Genomic DNA, 18,247 nt, shown 5'->3' with positions numbered 1-18,247 from the left:
AAGTCGGGACAAGTCGGGACGGGGACAGGGATAGGAATGGTGTGAATGCACTGCAAACTACGCACACACCCGGTGTGTGAGGCGAGGCGAGGCGAGGCGAGGCGAGGCGAGGCGAGGCGAGGAAGCCCACATCGCTACCAGTGGCGCCCTCCAGCACGACACTGCCACACCCCGCACAGGCCGTCCGCTGGACACCAGGGACAAGATGCGTCCTCCGCTAGTGTCGAAGGCTGCACGCGGAGGTGCAACGAGCAGCAGTGCGTCTCACACACGCGGCGGTGCGCCCGCTAATTCGGCCGTCGCTCTGCTGGGACGCCGGGCGCGCCCCCCGCGCCGTCCTCGAGGAACTGGCTGTTGCGGAAGGAAGTGCTTTCGTCAAATGCGGCCGAAAACTAACATTTTGTGTGTTGGGAGAAAAGCCGAACGCGAATTCTGCCGTGCTCCTACGTTACGTGAGTGCCAACGGCCATACCATGATGAATACACCGGTTCTCGTCCGATCACCGAAGTTAAGCATCATTGGGCCCGGTTAGTACTTGGATGGGTGACCGCCTGGGAAACCCGGGTGCTGTTGGCTTCCTTCCTTTTTTTTTTTTTTTGTTTTATGTCGCTACCCCTACCAGCCCAATTTTCAAACCACCTTTCTGTTGTGACAAAGATGCTTCCTTAAGCCTTTTATACTACTGCAATGGTACGAAAATGCAGTAATTAACTCAGTTTGAGGGAGAATGTGCTAACCAAGTTTGCCAGGAAGCCTTTGAAAACGACAAAACGGTACGAATCGGCAGGTGATTTCTGAAATCCGTCACCGCCTATTGTTGTGTAGGAGTGTAGAGTTCGAAATTTGATTTGTAATCACGAATTTATTCCTTAGTCGTCTCGTCTCGTCTCGTCTCGTCCCGCAGACGTTTGTCGTGCTTGCGCTGTCATATGGACCACGACCCGAGCGGCAGCGAGCGGCAGTCGAGCAAAGTCGGGACAAGTCGGGACGGGGACAGGGATAGGACTGGTGTGAATGCACTGCAAACTACGCACACACCCGGTGTGTGAGGCGAGGCGAGGCGAGGCGAGGAAGCCCACATCGCTACCAGTGGCGCCCTCCAGCACGACACTGCCACACCCCGCACAGGCCGTCCGCTGGACACCAGGGACAAGATGCGTCCTCCGCTAGTGTCGAAGGCTGCACGCGGAGGTGCAACGAGCAGCAGTGCGTCTCACACACGCGGCGGTGCGCCCGCTAATTCGGCCGTCGCTCTGCTGGGACGCCGGGCGCGCCCCCCGCGCCGTCCTCGAGGAACTGGCTGTTGCGGAAGGAAGTGCTTTCGTCAAATGCGGCCGAAAACTAACATTTTGTGTGTTGGGAGAAAAGCCGAACGCGAATTCTGCCGTGCTCCTACGTTACGTGAGTGCCAACGGCCATACCATGATGAATACACCGGTTCTCGTCCGATCACCGAAGTTAAGCATCATTGGGCCCGGTTAGTACTTGGATGGGTGACCGCCTGGGAAACCCGGGTGCTGTTGGCTTCCTTCCTTTTTTTTTTTTTTTGTTTTATGTCGCTACCCCTACCAGCCCAATTTTCAAACCACCTTTCTGTTGTGACAAAGATGCTTCCTTAAGCCTTTTATACTACTGCAATGGTACGAAAATGCAGTAATTAACTCAGTTTGAGGGAGAATGTGCTAACCAAGTTTGCCAGGAAGCCTTTGAAAACGACAAAACGGTACGAATCGGCAGGTGATTTCTGAAATACGTCACCGCCTATTGTTGTGTAGGAGTGTAGAGTTCCAAACTTGATTTGTAATCACGAATCTGTCCCTTAGTCGTCTCGTCTCGTCTCGTCCCGCAGACGTTTGTCGTGCTTGCGCTGTCATATGGACCACGACCCGAGCGGCAGCGAGCGGCAGTCGAGCAAAGTCGGGACAAGTCGGGACGGGGACAGGGATAGGAATGGTGTGAATGCACTGCAAACTACGCACACACCCGGTGTGTGAGGCGAGGCGAGGCGAGGCGAGGCGAGGCGAGGCGAGGAAGCCCACATCGCTACCAGTGGCGCCCTCCAGCACGACACTGCCACACCCCGCACAGGCCGTCCGCTGGACACCAGGGACAAGATGCGTCCTCCGCTAGTGTCGAAGGCTGCACGCGGAGGTGCAACGAGCAGCAGTGCGTCTCACACACGCGGCGGTGCGCCCGCTAATTCGGCCGTCGCTCTGCTGGGACGCCGGGCGCGCCCCCCGCGCCGTCCTCGAGGAACTGGCTGTTGCGGAAGGAAGTGCTTTCGTCAAATGCGGCCGAAAACTAACATTTTGTGTGTTGGGAGAAAAGCCGAACGCGAATTCTGCCGTGCTCCTACGTTACGTGAGTGCCAACGGCCATACCATGATGAATACACCGGTTCTCGTCCGATCACCGAAGTTAAGCATCATTGGGCCCGGTTAGTACTTGGATGGGTGACCGCCTGGGAAACCCGGGTGCTGTTGGCTTCCTTCCTTTTTTTTTTTTTTGTTTTATGTCGCTACCCCTACCAGCCCAATTTTCAAACCACCTTTCTGTTGTGACAAAGATGCTTCCTTAAGCCTTTTATACTACTGCAATGGTACGAAAATGCAGTAATTAACTCAGTTTGAGGGAGAATGTGCTAACCAAGTTTGCCAGGAAGCCTTTGAAAACGACAAAACGGTACGAATCGGCAGGTGATTTCTGAAATACGTCACCGCCTATTGTTGTGTAGGAGTGTAGAGTTCCAAACTTGATTTGTAATCACGAATCTGTCCCTTAGTCGTCTCGTCTCGTCTCGTCCCGCAGACGTTTGTCGTGCTTGCGCTGTCATATGGACCACGACCCGAGCGGCAGCGAGCGGCAGTCGAGCAAAGTCGGGACAAGTCGGGACGGGGACAGGGATAGGAATGGTGTGAATGCACTGCAAACTACGCACACACCCGGTGTGTGAGGCGAGGCGAGGCGAGGCGAGGCGAGGCGAGGCGAGGCGAGGAAGCCCACATCGCTACCAGTGGCGCCCTCCAGCACGACACTGCCACACCCCGCACAGGCCGTCCGCTGGACACCAGGGACAAGATGCGTCCTCCGCTAGTGTCGAAGGCTGCACGCGGAGGTGCAACGAGCAGCAGTGCGTCTCACACACGCGGCGGTGCGCCCGCTAATTCGGCCGTCGCTCTGCTGGGACGCCGGGCGCGCCCCCCGCGCCGTCCTCGAGGAACTGGCTGTTGCGGAAGGAAGTGCTTTCGTCAAATGCGGCCGAAAACTAACATTTTGTGTGTTGGGAGAAAAGCCGAACGCGAATTCTGCCGTGCTCCTACGTTACGTGAGTGCCAACGGCCATACCATGATGAATACACCGGTTCTCGTCCGATCACCGAAGTTAAGCATCATTGGGCCCGGTTAGTACTTGGATGGGTGACCGCCTGGGAAACCCGGGTGCTGTTGGCTTCCTTCCTTTTTTTTTTTTTTGTTTTATGTCGCTACCCCTACCAGCCCAATTTTCAAACCACCTTTCTGTTGTGACAAAGATGCTTCCTTAAGCCTTTTATACTACTGCAATGGTACGAAAATGCAGTAATTAACTCAGTTTGAGGGAGAATGTGCTAACCAAGTTTGCCAGGAAGCCTTTGAAAACGACAAAACGGTACGAATCGGCAGGTGATTTCTGAAATACGTCACCGCCTATTGTTGTGTAGGAGTGTAGAGTTCCAAACTTGATTTGTAATCACGAATCTGTCCCTTAGTCGTCTCGTCTCGTCTCGTCCCGCAGACGTTTGTCGTGCTTGCGCTGTCATATGGACCACGACCCGAGCGGCAGCGAGCGGCAGTCGAGCAAAGTCGGGACAAGTCGGGACGGGGACAGGGATAGGAATGGTGTGAATGCACTGCAAACTACGCACACACCCGGTGTGTGAGGCGAGGCGAGGCGAGGCGAGGCGAGGCGAGGCGAGGAAGCCCACATCGCTACCAGTGGCGCCCTCCAGCACGACACTGCCACACCCCGCACAGGCCGTCCGCTGGACACCAGGGACAAGATGCGTCCTCCGCTAGTGTCGAAGGCTGCACGCGGAGGTGCAACGAGCAGCAGTGCGTCTCACACACGCGGCGGTGCGCCCGCTAATTCGGCCGTCGCTCTGCTGGGACGCCGGGCGCGCCCCCCGCGCCGTCCTCGAGGAACTGGCTGTTGCGGAAGGAAGTGCTTTCGTCAAATGCGGCCGAAAACTAACATTTTGTGTGTTGGGAGAAAAGCCGAACGCGAATTCTGCCGTGCTCCTACGTTACGTGAGTGCCAACGGCCATACCATGATGAATACACCGGTTCTCGTCCGATCACCGAAGTTAAGCATCATTGGGCCCGGTTAGTACTTGGATGGGTGACCGCCTGGGAAACCCGGGTGCTGTTGGCTTCCTTCCTTTTTTTTTTTTTTTGTTTTATGTCGCTACCCCTACCAGCCCAATTTTCAAACCACCTTTCTGTTGTGACAAAGATGCTTCCTTAAGCCTTTTATACTACTGCAATGGTACGAAAATGCAGTAATTAACTCAGTTTGAGGGAGAATGTGCTAACCAAGTTTGCCAGGAAGCCTTTGAAAACGACAAAACGGTACGAATCGGCAGGTGATTTCTGAAATCCGTCACCGCCTATTGTTGTGTAGGAGTGTAGAGTTCGAAATTTGATTTGTAATCACGAATTTATTCCTTAGTCGTCTCGTCTCGTCTCGTCTCGTCCCGCAGACGTTTGTCGTGCTTGCGCTGTCATATGGACCACGACCCGAGCGGCAGCGAGCGGCAGTCGAGCAAAGTCGGGACAAGTCGGGACGGGGACAGGGATAGGACTGGTGTGAATGCACTGCAAACTACGCACACACCCGGTGTGTGAGGCGAGGCGAGGCGAGGCGAGGAAGCCCACATCGCTACCAGTGGCGCCCTCCAGCACGACACTGCCACACCCCGCACAGGCCGTCCGCTGGACACCAGGGACAAGATGCGTCCTCCGCTAGTGTCGAAGGCTGCACGCGGAGGTGCAACGAGCAGCAGTGCGTCTCACACACGCGGCGGTGCGCCCGCTAATTCGGCCGTCGCTCTGCTGGGACGCCGGGCGCGCCCCCCGCGCCGTCCTCGAGGAACTGGCTGTTGCGGAAGGAAGTGCTTTCGTCAAATGCGGCCGAAAACTAACATTTTGTGTGTTGGGAGAAAAGCCGAACGCGAATTCTGCCGTGCTCCTACGTTACGTGAGTGCCAACGGCCATACCATGATGAATACACCGGTTCTCGTCCGATCACCGAAGTTAAGCATCATTGGGCCCGGTTAGTACTTGGATGGGTGACCGCCTGGGAAACCCGGGTGCTGTTGGCTTCCTTCCTTTTTTTTTTTTTTTGTTTTATGTCGCTACCCCTACCAGCCCAATTTTCAAACCACCTTTCTGTTGTGACAAAGATGCTTCCTTAAGCCTTTTATACTACTGCAATGGTACGAAAATGCAGTAATTAACTCAGTTTGAGGGAGAATGTGCTAACCAAGTTTGCCAGGAAGCCTTTGAAAACGACAAAACGGTACGAATCGGCAGGTGATTTCTGAAATACGTCACCGCCTATTGTTGTGTAGGAGTGTAGAGTTCCAAACTTGATTTGTAATCACGAATCTGTCCCTTAGTCGTCTCGTCTCGTCTCGTCCCGCAGACGTTTGTCGTGCTTGCGCTGTCATATGGACCACGACCCGAGCGGCAGCGAGCGGCAGTCGAGCAAAGTCGGGACAAGTCGGGACGGGGACAGGGATAGGAATGGTGTGAATGCACTGCAAACTACGCACACACCCGGTGTGTGAGGCGAGGCGAGGCGAGGCGAGGCGAGGCGAGGCGAGGCGAGGAAGCCCACATCGCTACCAGTGGCGCCCTCCAGCACGACACTGCCACACCCCGCACAGGCCGTCCGCTGGACACCAGGGACAAGATGCGTCCTCCGCTAGTGTCGAAGGCTGCACGCGGAGGTGCAACGAGCAGCAGTGCGTCTCACACACGCGGCGGTGCGCCCGCTAATTCGGCCGTCGCTCTGCTGGGACGCCGGGCGCGCCCCCCGCGCCGTCCTCGAGGAACTGGCTGTTGCGGAAGGAAGTGCTTTCGTCAAATGCGGCCGAAAACTAACATTTTGTGTGTTGGGAGAAAAGCCGAACGCGAATTCTGCCGTGCTCCTACGTTACGTGAGTGCCAACGGCCATACCATGATGAATACACCGGTTCTCGTCCGATCACCGAAGTTAAGCATCATTGGGCCCGGTTAGTACTTGGATGGGTGACCGCCTGGGAAACCCGGGTGCTGTTGGCTTCCTTCCTTTTTTTTTTTTTTGTTTTATGTCGCTACCCCTACCAGCCCAATTTTCAAACCACCTTTCTGTTGTGACAAAGATGCTTCCTTAAGCCTTTTATACTACTGCAATGGTACGAAAATGCAGTAATTAACTCAGTTTGAGGGAGAATGTGCTAACCAAGTTTGCCAGGAAGCCTTTGAAAACGACAAAACGGTACGAATCGGCAGGTGATTTCTGAAATACGTCACCGCCTATTGTTGTGTAGGAGTGTAGAGTTCCAAACTTGATTTGTAATCACGAATCTGTCCCTTAGTCGTCTCGTCTCGTCTCGTCCCGCAGACGTTTGTCGTGCTTGCGCTGTCATATGGACCACGACCCGAGCGGCAGCGAGCGGCAGTCGAGCAAAGTCGGGACAAGTCGGGACGGGGACAGGGATAGGAATGGTGTGAATGCACTGCAAACTACGCACACACCCGGTGTGTGAGGCGAGGCGAGGCGAGGCGAGGCGAGGCGAGGCGAGGAAGCCCACATCGCTACCAGTGGCGCCCTCCAGCACGACACTGCCACACCCCGCACAGGCCGTCCGCTGGACACCAGGGACAAGATGCGTCCTCCGCTAGTGTCGAAGGCTGCACGCGGAGGTGCAACGAGCAGCAGTGCGTCTCACACACGCGGCGGTGCGCCCGCTAATTCGGCCGTCGCTCTGCTGGGACGCCGGGCGCGCCCCCCGCGCCGTCCTCGAGGAACTGGCTGTTGCGGAAGGAAGTGCTTTCGTCAAATGCGGCCGAAAACTAACATTTTGTGTGTTGGGAGAAAAGCCGAACGCGAATTCTGCCGTGCTCCTACGTTACGTGAGTGCCAACGGCCATACCATGATGAATACACCGGTTCTCGTCCGATCACCGAAGTTAAGCATCATTGGGCCCGGTTAGTACTTGGATGGGTGACCGCCTGGGAAACCCGGGTGCTGTTGGCTTCCTTCCTTTTTTTTTTTTTTTGTTTTATGTCGCTACCCCTACCAGCCCAATTTTCAAACCACCTTTCTGTTGTGACAAAGATGCTTCCTTAAGCCTTTTATACTACTGCAATGGTACGAAAATGCAGTAATTAACTCAGTTTGAGGGAGAATGTGCTAACCAAGTTTGCCAGGAAGCCTTTGAAAACGACAAAACGGTACGAATCGGCAGGTGATTTCTGAAATCCGTCACCGCCTATTGTTGTGTAGGAGTGTAGAGTTCGAAATTTGATTTGTAATCACGAATTTATTCCTTAGTCGTCTCGTCTCGTCTCGTCTCGTCCCGCAGACGTTTGTCGTGCTTGCGCTGTCATATGGACCACGACCCGAGCGGCAGCGAGCGGCAGTCGAGCAAAGTCGGGACAAGTCGGGACGGGGACAGGGATAGGACTGGTGTGAATGCACTGCAAACTACGCACACACCCGGTGTGTGAGGCGAGGCGAGGCGAGGCGAGGAAGCCCACATCGCTACCAGTGGCGCCCTCCAGCACGACACTGCCACACCCCGCACAGGCCGTCCGCTGGACACCAGGGACAAGATGCGTCCTCCGCTAGTGTCGAAGGCTGCACGCGGAGGTGCAACGAGCAGCAGTGCGTCTCACACACGCGGCGGTGCGCCCGCTAATTCGGCCGTCGCTCTGCTGGGACGCCGGGCGCGCCCCCCGCGCCGTCCTCGAGGAACTGGCTGTTGCGGAAGGAAGTGCTTTCGTCAAATGCGGCCGAAAACTAACATTTTGTGTGTTGGGAGAAAAGCCGAACGCGAATTCTGCCGTGCTCCTACGTTACGTGAGTGCCAACGGCCATACCATGATGAATACACCGGTTCTCGTCCGATCACCGAAGTTAAGCATCATTGGGCCCGGTTAGTACTTGGATGGGTGACCGCCTGGGAAACCCGGGTGCTGTTGGCTTCCTTCCTTTTTTTTTTTTTTTGTTTTATGTCGCTACCCCTACCAGCCCAATTTTCAAACCACCTTTCTGTTGTGACAAAGATGCTTCCTTAAGCCTTTTATACTACTGCAATGGTACGAAAATGCAGTAATTAACTCAGTTTGAGGGAGAATGTGCTAACCAAGTTTGCCAGGAAGCCTTTGAAAACGACAAAACGGTACGAATCGGCAGGTGATTTCTGAAATACGTCACCGCCTATTGTTGTGTAGGAGTGTAGAGTTCCAAACTTGATTTGTAATCACGAATCTGTCCCTTAGTCGTCTCGTCTCGTCTCGTCCCGCAGACGTTTGTCGTGCTTGCGCTGTCATATGGACCACGACCCGAGCGGCAGCGAGCGGCAGTCGAGCAAAGTCGGGACAAGTCGGGACGGGGACAGGGATAGGAATGGTGTGAATGCACTGCAAACTACGCACACACCCGGTGTGTGAGGCGAGGCGAGGCGAGGCGAGGCGAGGCGAGGCGAGGAAGCCCACATCGCTACCAGTGGCGCCCTCCAGCACGACACTGCCACACCCCGCACAGGCCGTCCGCTGGACACCAGGGACAAGATGCGTCCTCCGCTAGTGTCGAAGGCTGCACGCGGAGGTGCAACGAGCAGCAGTGCGTCTCACACACGCGGCGGTGCGCCCGCTAATTCGGCCGTCGCTCTGCTGGGACGCCGGGCGCGCCCCCCGCGCCGTCCTCGAGGAACTGGCTGTTGCGGAAGGAAGTGCTTTCGTCAAATGCGGCCGAAAACTAACATTTTGTGTGTTGGGAGAAAAGCCGAACGCGAATTCTGCCGTGCTCCTACGTTACGTGAGTGCCAACGGCCATACCATGATGAATACACCGGTTCTCGTCCGATCACCGAAGTTAAGCATCATTGGGCCCGGTTAGTACTTGGATGGGTGACCGCCTGGGAAACCCGGGTGCTGTTGGCTTCCTTCCTTTTTTTTTTTTTTTGTTTTATGTCGCTACCCCTACCAGCCCAATTTTCAAACCACCTTTCTGTTGTGACAAAGATGCTTCCTTAAGCCTTTTATACTACTGCAATGGTACGAAAATGCAGTAATTAACTCAGTTTGAGGGAGAATGTGCTAACCAAGTTTGCCAGGAAGCCTTTGAAAACGACAAAACGGTACGAATCGGCAGGTGATTTCTGAAATCCGTCACCGCCTATTGTTGTGTAGGAGTGTAGAGTTCGAAATTTGATTTGTAATCACGAATTTATTCCTTAGTCGTCTCGTCTCGTCTCGTCTCGTCCCGCAGACGTTTGTCGTGCTTGCGCTGTCATATGGACCACGACCCGAGCGGCAGCGAGCGGCAGTCGAGCAAAGTCGGGACAAGTCGGGACGGGGACAGGGATAGGACTGGTGTGAATGCACTGCAAACTACGCACACACCCGGTGTGTGAGGCGAGGCGAGGCGAGGCGAGGAAGCCCACATCGCTACCAGTGGCGCCCTCCAGCACGACACTGCCACACCCCGCACAGGCCGTCCGCTGGACACCAGGGACAAGATGCGTCCTCCGCTAGTGTCGAAGGCTGCACGCGGAGGTGCAACGAGCAGCAGTGCGTCTCACACACGCGGCGGTGCGCCCGCTAATTCGGCCGTCGCTCTGCTGGGACGCCGGGCGCGCCCCCCGCGCCGTCCTCGAGGAACTGGCTGTTGCGGAAGGAAGTGCTTTCGTCAAATGCGGCCGAAAACTAACATTTTGTGTGTTGGGAGAAAAGCCGAACGCGAATTCTGCCGTGCTCCTACGTTACGTGAGTGCCAACGGCCATACCATGATGAATACACCGGTTCTCGTCCGATCACCGAAGTTAAGCATCATTGGGCCCGGTTAGTACTTGGATGGGTGACCGCCTGGGAAACCCGGGTGCTGTTGGCTTCCTTCCTTTTTTTTTTTTTTTGTTTTATGTCGCTACCCCTACCAGCCCAATTTTCAAACCACCTTTCTGTTGTGACAAAGATGCTTCCTTAAGCCTTTTATACTACTGCAATGGTACGAAAATGCAGTAATTAACTCAGTTTGAGGGAGAATGTGCTAACCAAGTTTGCCAGGAAGCCTTTGAAAACGACAAAACGGTACGAATCGGCAGGTGATTTCTGAAATACGTCACCGCCTATTGTTGTGTAGGAGTGTAGAGTTCCAAACTTGATTTGTAATCACGAATCTGTCCCTTAGTCGTCTCGTCTCGTCTCGTCCCGCAGACGTTTGTCGTGCTTGCGCTGTCATATGGACCACGACCCGAGCGGCAGCGAGCGGCAGTCGAGCAAAGTCGGGACAAGTCGGGACGGGGACAGGGATAGGAATGGTGTGAATGCACTGCAAACTACGCACACACCCGGTGTGTGAGGCGAGGCGAGGCGAGGCGAGGCGAGGCGAGGCGAGGCGAGGAAGCCCACATCGCTACCAGTGGCGCCCTCCAGCACGACACTGCCACACCCCGCACAGGCCGTCCGCTGGACACCAGGGACAAGATGCGTCCTCCGCTAGTGTCGAAGGCTGCACGCGGAGGTGCAACGAGCAGCAGTGCGTCTCACACACGCGGCGGTGCGCCCGCTAATTCGGCCGTCGCTCTGCTGGGACGCCGGGCGCGCCCCCCGCGCCGTCCTCGAGGAACTGGCTGTTGCGGAAGGAAGTGCTTTCGTCAAATGCGGCCGAAAACTAACATTTTGTGTGTTGGGAGAAAAGCCGAACGCGAATTCTGCCGTGCTCCTACGTTACGTGAGTGCCAACGGCCATACCATGATGAATACACCGGTTCTCGTCCGATCACCGAAGTTAAGCATCATTGGGCCCGGTTAGTACTTGGATGGGTGACCGCCTGGGAAACCCGGGTGCTGTTGGCTTCCTTCCTTTTTTTTTTTTTTGTTTTATGTCGCTACCCCTACCAGCCCAATTTTCAAACCACCTTTCTGTTGTGACAAAGATGCTTCCTTAAGCCTTTTATACTACTGCAATGGTACGAAAATGCAGTAATTAACTCAGTTTGAGGGAGAATGTGCTAACCAAGTTTGCCAGGAAGCCTTTGAAAACGACAAAACGGTACGAATCGGCAGGTGATTTCTGAAATACGTCACCGCCTATTGTTGTGTAGGAGTGTAGAGTTCCAAACTTGATTTGTAATCACGAATCTGTCCCTTAGTCGTCTCGTCTCGTCTCGTCCCGCAGACGTTTGTCGTGCTTGCGCTGTCATATGGACCACGACCCGAGCGGCAGCGAGCGGCAGTCGAGCAAAGTCGGGACAAGTCGGGACGGGGACAGGGATAGGAATGGTGTGAATGCACTGCAAACTACGCACACACCCGGTGTGTGAGGCGAGGCGAGGCGAGGCGAGGCGAGGCGAGGCGAGGCGAGGAAGCCCACATCGCTACCAGTGGCGCCCTCCAGCACGACACTGCCACACCCCGCACAGGCCGTCCGCTGGACACCAGGGACAAGATGCGTCCTCCGCTAGTGTCGAAGGCTGCACGCGGAGGTGCAACGAGCAGCAGTGCGTCTCACACACGCGGCGGTGCGCCCGCTAATTCGGCCGTCGCTCTGCTGGGACGCCGGGCGCGCCCCCCGCGCCGTCCTCGAGGAACTGGCTGTTGCGGAAGGAAGTGCTTTCGTCAAATGCGGCCGAAAACTAACATTTTGTGTGTTGGGAGAAAAGCCGAACGCGAATTCTGCCGTGCTCCTACGTTACGTGAGTGCCAACGGCCATACCATGATGAATACACCGGTTCTCGTCCGATCACCGAAGTTAAGCATCATTGGGCCCGGTTAGTACTTGGATGGGTGACCGCCTGGGAAACCCGGGTGCTGTTGGCTTCCTTCCTTTTTTTTTTTTTTGTTTTATGTCGCTACCCCTACCAGCCCAATTTTCAAACCACCTTTCTGTTGTGACAAAGATGCTTCCTTAAGCCTTTTATACTACTGCAATGGTACGAAAATGCAGTAATTAACTCAGTTTGAGGGAGAATGTGCTAACCAAGTTTGCCAGGAAGCCTTTGAAAACGACAAAACGGTACGAATCGGCAGGTGATTTCTGAAATACGTCACCGCCTATTGTTGTGTAGGAGTGTAGAGTTCCAAACTTGATTTGTAATCACGAATCTGTCCCTTAGTCGTCTCGTCTCGTCTCGTCCCGCAGACGTTTGTCGTGCTTGCGCTGTCATATGGACCACGACCCGAGCGGCAGCGAGCGGCAGTCGAGCAAAGTCGGGACAAGTCGGGACGGGGACAGGGATAGGAATGGTGTGAATGCACTGCAAACTACGCACACACCCGGTGTGTGAGGCGAGGCGAGGCGAGGCGAGGCGAGGCGAGGCGAGGCGAGGAAGCCCACATCGCTACCAGTGGCGCCCTCCAGCACGACACTGCCACACCCCGCACAGGCCGTCCGCTGGACACCAGGGACAAGATGCGTCCTCCGCTAGTGTCGAAGGCTGCACGCGGAGGTGCAACGAGCAGCAGTGCGTCTCACACACGCGGCGGTGCGCCCGCTAATTCGGCCGTCGCTCTGCTGGGACGCCGGGCGCGCCCCCCGCGCCGTCCTCGAGGAACTGGCTGTTGCGGAAGGAAGTGCTTTCGTCAAATGCGGCCGAAAACTAACATTTTGTGTGTTGGGAGAAAAGCCGAACGCGAATTCTGCCGTGCTCCTACGTTACGTGAGTGCCAACGGCCATACCATGATGAATACACCGGTTCTCGTCCGATCACCGAAGTTAAGCATCATTGGGCCCGGTTAGTACTTGGATGGGTGACCGCCTGGGAAACCCGGGTGCTGTTGGCTTCCTTCCTTTTTTTTTTTTTTGTTTTATGTCGCTACCCCTACCAGCCCAATTTTCAAACCACCTTTCTGTTGTGACAAAGATGCTTCCTTAAGCCTTTTATACTACTGCAATGGTACGAAAATGCAGTAATTAACTCAGTTTGAGGGAGAATGTGCTAACCAAGTTTGCCAGGAAGCCTTTGAAAACGACAAAACGGTACGAATCGGCAGGTGATTTCTGAAATACGTCACCGCCTATTGTTGTGTAGGAGTGTAGAGTTCCAAACTTGATTTGTAATCACGAATCTGTCCCTTAGTCGTCTCGTCTCGTCTCGTCCCGCAGACGTTTGTCGTGCTTGCGCTGTCATATGGACCACGACCCGAGCGGCAGCGAGCGGCAGTCGAGCAAAGTCGGGACAAGTCGGGACGGGGACAGGGATAGGAATGGTGTGAATGCACTGCAAACTACGCACACACCCGGTGTGTGAGGCGAGGCGAGGCGAGGCGAGGCGAGGCGAGGCGAGGCGAGGAAGCCCACATCGCTACCAGTGGCGCCCTCCAGCACGACACTGCCACACCCCGCACAGGCCGTCCGCTGGACACCAGGGACAAGATGCGTCCTCCGCTAGTGTCGAAGGCTGCACGCGGAGGTGCAACGAGCAGCAGTGCGTCTCACACACGCGGCGGTGCGCCCGCTAATTCGGCCGTCGCTCTGCTGGGACGCCGGGCGCGCCCCCCGCGCCGTCCTCGAGGAACTGGCTGTTGCGGAAGGAAGTGCTTTCGTCAAATGCGGCCGAAAACTAACATTTTGTGTGTTGGGAGAAAAGCCGAACGCGAATTCTGCCGTGCTCCTACGTTACGTGAGTGCCAACGGCCATACCATGATGAATACACCGGTTCTCGTCCGATCACCGAAGTTAAGCATCATTGGGCCCGGTTAGTACTTGGATGGGTGACCGCCTGGGAAACCCGGGTGCTGTTGGCTTCCTTCCTTTTTTTTTTTTTTTGTTTTATGTCGCTACCCCTACCAGCCCAATTTTCAAACCACCTTTCTGTTGTGACAAAGATGCTTCCTTAAGCCTTTTATACTACTGCAATGGTACGAAAATGCAGTAATTAACTCAGTTTGAGGGAGAATGTGCTAACCAAGTTTGCCAGGAAGCCTTTGAAAACGACAAAACGGTACGAATCGGCAGGTGATTTCTGAAATCCGTCACCGCCTATTGTTGTGTAGGAGTGTAGAGTTCGAAATTTGATTTGTAATCACGAATTTATTCCTTAGTCGTCTCGTCTCGTCTCGTCTCGTCCCGCAGACGTTTGTCGTGCTTGCGCTGTCATATGGACCACGACCCGAGCGGCAGCGAGCGGCAGTCGAGCAAAGTCGGGACAAGTCGGGACGGGGACAGGGATAGGACTGGTGTGAATGCACTGCAAACTACGCACACACCCGGTGTGTGAGGCGAGGCGAGGCGAGGCGAGGAAGCCCACATCGCTACCAGTGGCGCCCTCCAGCACGACACTGCCACACCCCGCACAGGCCGTCCGCTGGACACCAGGGACAAGATGCGTCCTCCGCTAGTGTCGAAGGCTGCACGCGGAGGTGCAACGAGCAGCAGTGCGTCTCACACACGCGGCGGTGCGCCCGCTAATTCGGCCGTCGCTCTGCTGGGACGCCGGGCGCGCCCCCCGCGCCGTCCTCGAGGAACTGGCTGTTGCGGAAGGAAGTGCTTTCGTCAAATGCGGCCGAAAACTAACATTTTGTGTGTTGGGAGAAAAGCCGAACGCGAATTCTGCCGTGCTCCTACGTTACGTGAGTGCCAACGGCCATACCATGATGAATACACCGGTTCTCGTCCGATCACCGAAGTTAAGCATCATTGGGCCCGGTTAGTACTTGGATGGGTGACCGCCTGGGAAACCCGGGTGCTGTTGGCTTCCTTCCTTTTTTTTTTTTTTTGTTTTATGTCGCTACCCCTACCAGCCCAATTTTCAAACCACCTTTCTGTTGTGACAAAGATGCTTCCTTAAGCCTTTTATACTACTGCAATGGTACGAAAATGCAGTAATTAACTCAGTTTGAGGGAGAATGTGCTAACCAAGTTTGCCAGGAAGCCTTTGAAAACGACAAAACGGTACGAATCGGCAGGTGATTTCTGAAATCCGTCACCGCCTATTGTTGTGTAGGAGTGTAGAGTTCGAAATTTGATTTGTAATCACGAATTTATTCCTTAGTCGTCTCGTCTCGTCTCGTCTCGTCCCGCAGACGTTTGTCGTGCTTGCGCTGTCATATGGACCACGACCCGAGCGGCAGCGAGCGGCAGTCGAGCAAAGTCGGGACAAGTCGGGACGGGGACAGGGATAGGACTGGTGTGAATGCACTGCAAACTACGCACACACCCGGTGTGTGAGGCGAGGCGAGGCGAGGCGAGGAAGCCCACATCGCTACCAGTGGCGCCCTCCAGCACGACACTGCCACACCCCGCACAGGCCGTCCGCTGGACACCAGGGACAAGATGCGTCCTCCGCTAGTGTCGAAGGCTGCACGCGGAGGTGCAACGAGCAGCAGTGCGTCTCACACACGCGGCGGTGCGCCCGCTAATTCGGCCGTCGCTCTGCTGGGACGCCGGGCGCGCCCCCCGCGCCGTCCTCGAGGAACTGGCTGTTGCGGAAGGAAGTGCTTTCGTCAAATGCGGCCGAAAACTAACATTTTGTGTGTTGGGAGAAAAGCCGAACGCGAATTCTGCCGTGCTCCTACGTTACGTGAGTGCCAACGGCCATACCATGATGAATACACCGGTTCTCGTCCGATCACCGAAGTTAAGCATCATTGGGCCCGGTTAGTACTTGGATGGGTGACCGCCTGGGAAACCCGGGTGCTGTTGGCTTCCTTCCTTTTTTTTTTTTTTTGTTTTATGTCGCTACCCCTACCAGCCCAATTTTCAAACCACCTTTCTGTTGTGACAAAGATGCTTCCTTAAGCCTTTTATACTACTGCAATGGTACGAAAATGCAGTAATTAACTCAGTTTGAGGGAGAATGTGCTAACCAAGTTTGCCAGGAAGCCTTTGAAAACGACAAAACGGTACGAATCGGCAGGTGATTTCTGAAATACGTCACCGCCTATTGTTGTGTAGGAGTGTAGAGTTCCAAACTTGATTTGTAATCACGAATCTGTCCCTTAGTCGTCTCGTCTCGTCTCGTCCCGCAGACGTTTGTCGTGCTTGCGCTGTCATATGGACCACGACCCGAGCGGCAGCGAGCGGCAGTCGAGCAAAGTCGGGACAAGTCGGGACGGGGACAGGGATAGGAATGGTGTGAATGCACTGCAAACTACGCACACACCCGGTGTGTGAGGCGAGGCGAGGCGAGGCGAGGCGAGGCGAGGCGAGGAAGCCCACATCGCTACCAGTGGCGCCCTCCAGCACGACACTGCCACACCCCGCACAGGCCGTCCGCTGGACACCAGGGACAAGATGCGTCCTCCGCTAGTGTCGAAGGCTGCACGCGGAGGTGCAACGAGCAGCAGTGCGTCTCACACACGCGGCGGTGCGCCCGCTAATTCGGCCGTCGCTCTGCTGGGACGCCGGGCGCGCCCCCCGCGCCGTCCTCGAGGAACTGGCTGTTGCGGAAGGAAGTGCTTTCGTCAAATGCGGCCGAAAACTAACATTTTGTGTGTTGGGAGAAAAGCCGAACGCGAATTCTGCCGTGCTCCTACGTTACGTGAGTGCCAACGGCCATACCATGATGAATACACCGGTTCTCGTCCGATCACCGAAGTTAAGCATCATTGGGCCCGGTTAGTACTTGGATGGGTGACCGCCTGGGAAACCCGGGTGCTGTTGGCTTCCTTCCTTTTTTTTTTTTTTTGTTTTATGTCGCTACCCCTACCAGCCCAATTTTCAAACCACCTTTCTGTTGTGACAAAGATGCTTCCTTAAGCCTTTTATACTACTGCAATGGTACGAAAATGCAGTAATTAACTCAGTTTGAGGGAGAATGTGCTAACCAAGTTTGCCAGGAAGCCTTTGAAAACGACAAAACGGTACGAATCGGCAGGTGATTTCTGAAATCCGTCACCGCCTATTGTTGTGTAGGAGTGTAGAGTTCGAAATTTGATTTGTAATCACGAATTTATTCCTTAGTCGTCTCGTCTCGTCTCGTCTCGTCCCGCAGACGTTTGTCGTGCTTGCGCTGTCATATGGACCACGACCCGAGCGGCAGCGAGCGGCAGTCGAGCAAAGTCGGGACAAGTCGGGACGGGGACAGGGATAGGACTGGTGTGAATGCACTGCAAACTACGCACACACCCGGTGTGTGAGGCGAGGCGAGGCGAGGCGAGGAAGCCCACATCGCTACCAGTGGCGCCCTCCAGCACGACACTGCCACACCCCGCACAGGCCGTCCGCTGGACACCAGGGACAAGATGCGTCCTCCGCTAGTGTCGAAGGCTGCACGCGGAGGTGCAACGAGCAGCAGTGCGTCTCACACACGCGGCGGTGCGCCCGCTAATTCGGCCGTCGCTCTGCTGGGACGCCGGGCGCGCCCCCCGCGCCGTCCTCGAGGAACTGGCTGTTGCGGAAGGAAGTGCTTTCGTCAAATGCGGCCGAAAACTAACATTTTGTGTGTTGGGAGAAAAGCCGAACGCGAATTCTGCCGTGCTCCTACGTTACGTGAGTGCCAACGGCCATACCATGATGAATACACCGGTTCTCGTCCGATCACCGAAGTTAAGCATCATTGGGCCCGGTTAGTACTTGGATGGGTGACCGCCTGGGAAACCCGGGTGCTGTTGGCTTCCTTCCTTTTTTTTTTTTTTTGTTTTATGTCGCTACCCCTACCAGCCCAATTTTCAAACCACCTTTCTGTTGTGACAAAGATGCTTCCTTAAGCCTTTTATACTACTGCAATGGTACGAAAATGCAGTAATTAACTCAGTTTGAGGGAGAATGTGCTAACCAAGTTTGCCAGGAAGCCTTTGAAAACGACAAAACGGTACGAATCGGCAGGTGATTTCTGAAATACGTCACCGCCTATTGTTGTGTAGGAGTGTAGAGTTCCAAACTTGATTTGTAATCACGAATCTGTCCCTTAGTCGTCTCGTCTCGTCTCGTCCCGCAGACGTTTGTCGTGCTTGCGCTGTCATATGGACCACGACCCGAGCGGCAGCGAGCGGCAGTCGAGCAAAGTCGGGACAAGTCGGGACGGGGACAGGGATAGGAATGGTGTGAATG

General features: G+C 55.3%; 19 non-coding genes across 19 annotated transcripts; all 19 read left to right on the top strand.

Annotated features, from left to right (window-relative positions):
- The first annotated feature begins 458 nt into the window (after positions 1–458).
- On the top strand, positions 459–577 carry LOC126214033 (5S ribosomal RNA). Its single transcript, XR_007541606.1, has one exon. It is a non-coding gene; the product is annotated as a 5S ribosomal RNA (ribosomal RNA).
- An 831-nt stretch (positions 578–1,408) lies between these two features.
- On the top strand, positions 1,409–1,527 carry LOC126214021 (5S ribosomal RNA). The gene has a single exon (XR_007541605.1). It is a non-coding gene; the product is annotated as a 5S ribosomal RNA (ribosomal RNA).
- An 841-nt stretch (positions 1,528–2,368) lies between these two features.
- On the top strand, positions 2,369–2,487 carry LOC126214009 (5S ribosomal RNA). The gene has a single exon (XR_007541604.1). It is a non-coding gene; the product is annotated as a 5S ribosomal RNA (ribosomal RNA).
- Positions 2,488–3,332: 845 nt separating this feature from the next.
- LOC126213997 (5S ribosomal RNA) lies at positions 3,333–3,451 on the top strand. Its single transcript, XR_007541603.1, has one exon. It is a non-coding gene; the product is annotated as a 5S ribosomal RNA (ribosomal RNA).
- An 840-nt stretch (positions 3,452–4,291) lies between these two features.
- Positions 4,292–4,410, top strand: LOC126213985 (5S ribosomal RNA). Its single transcript, XR_007541602.1, has one exon. It is a non-coding gene; the product is annotated as a 5S ribosomal RNA (ribosomal RNA).
- Positions 4,411–5,241: 831 nt separating this feature from the next.
- Positions 5,242–5,360, top strand: LOC126213972 (5S ribosomal RNA). Its single transcript, XR_007541601.1, has one exon. It is a non-coding gene; the product is annotated as a 5S ribosomal RNA (ribosomal RNA).
- An 846-nt stretch (positions 5,361–6,206) lies between these two features.
- On the top strand, positions 6,207–6,325 carry LOC126213960 (5S ribosomal RNA). The gene has a single exon (XR_007541591.1). It is a non-coding gene; the product is annotated as a 5S ribosomal RNA (ribosomal RNA).
- Positions 6,326–7,165: 840 nt separating this feature from the next.
- On the top strand, positions 7,166–7,284 carry LOC126213948 (5S ribosomal RNA). Its single transcript, XR_007541580.1, has one exon. It is a non-coding gene; the product is annotated as a 5S ribosomal RNA (ribosomal RNA).
- Positions 7,285–8,115: 831 nt separating this feature from the next.
- LOC126213935 (5S ribosomal RNA) lies at positions 8,116–8,234 on the top strand. Its single transcript, XR_007541569.1, has one exon. It is a non-coding gene; the product is annotated as a 5S ribosomal RNA (ribosomal RNA).
- Positions 8,235–9,075: 841 nt separating this feature from the next.
- LOC126213923 (5S ribosomal RNA) lies at positions 9,076–9,194 on the top strand. Its single transcript, XR_007541558.1, has one exon. It is a non-coding gene; the product is annotated as a 5S ribosomal RNA (ribosomal RNA).
- Positions 9,195–10,025: 831 nt separating this feature from the next.
- LOC126213910 (5S ribosomal RNA) lies at positions 10,026–10,144 on the top strand. The gene has a single exon (XR_007541546.1). It is a non-coding gene; the product is annotated as a 5S ribosomal RNA (ribosomal RNA).
- An 846-nt stretch (positions 10,145–10,990) lies between these two features.
- LOC126213898 (5S ribosomal RNA) lies at positions 10,991–11,109 on the top strand. Its single transcript, XR_007541535.1, has one exon. It is a non-coding gene; the product is annotated as a 5S ribosomal RNA (ribosomal RNA).
- Positions 11,110–11,954: 845 nt separating this feature from the next.
- Positions 11,955–12,073, top strand: LOC126213886 (5S ribosomal RNA). The gene has a single exon (XR_007541524.1). It is a non-coding gene; the product is annotated as a 5S ribosomal RNA (ribosomal RNA).
- Positions 12,074–12,918: 845 nt separating this feature from the next.
- On the top strand, positions 12,919–13,037 carry LOC126213874 (5S ribosomal RNA). Its single transcript, XR_007541513.1, has one exon. It is a non-coding gene; the product is annotated as a 5S ribosomal RNA (ribosomal RNA).
- Positions 13,038–13,882: 845 nt separating this feature from the next.
- On the top strand, positions 13,883–14,001 carry LOC126213861 (5S ribosomal RNA). The gene has a single exon (XR_007541502.1). It is a non-coding gene; the product is annotated as a 5S ribosomal RNA (ribosomal RNA).
- An 831-nt stretch (positions 14,002–14,832) lies between these two features.
- On the top strand, positions 14,833–14,951 carry LOC126213849 (5S ribosomal RNA). Its single transcript, XR_007541491.1, has one exon. It is a non-coding gene; the product is annotated as a 5S ribosomal RNA (ribosomal RNA).
- Positions 14,952–15,782: 831 nt separating this feature from the next.
- Positions 15,783–15,901, top strand: LOC126213837 (5S ribosomal RNA). The gene has a single exon (XR_007541480.1). It is a non-coding gene; the product is annotated as a 5S ribosomal RNA (ribosomal RNA).
- Positions 15,902–16,742: 841 nt separating this feature from the next.
- LOC126213825 (5S ribosomal RNA) lies at positions 16,743–16,861 on the top strand. The gene has a single exon (XR_007541469.1). It is a non-coding gene; the product is annotated as a 5S ribosomal RNA (ribosomal RNA).
- An 831-nt stretch (positions 16,862–17,692) lies between these two features.
- LOC126213813 (5S ribosomal RNA) lies at positions 17,693–17,811 on the top strand. Its single transcript, XR_007541458.1, has one exon. It is a non-coding gene; the product is annotated as a 5S ribosomal RNA (ribosomal RNA).
- The last annotated feature ends 436 nt before the right edge of the window (positions 17,812–18,247 follow it).

Source organism: Schistocerca nitens, chromosome 11, assembly GCF_023898315.1.
Source record: "Schistocerca nitens isolate TAMUIC-IGC-003100 chromosome 11, iqSchNite1.1, whole genome shotgun sequence".
Taxonomy (NCBI): Eukaryota; Metazoa; Arthropoda; class Insecta; order Orthoptera; family Acrididae; genus Schistocerca; species Schistocerca nitens.
Note: the sequence above shows the minus strand (reverse complement) of the source record. Positions and strands in the feature narration are given on the sequence as shown.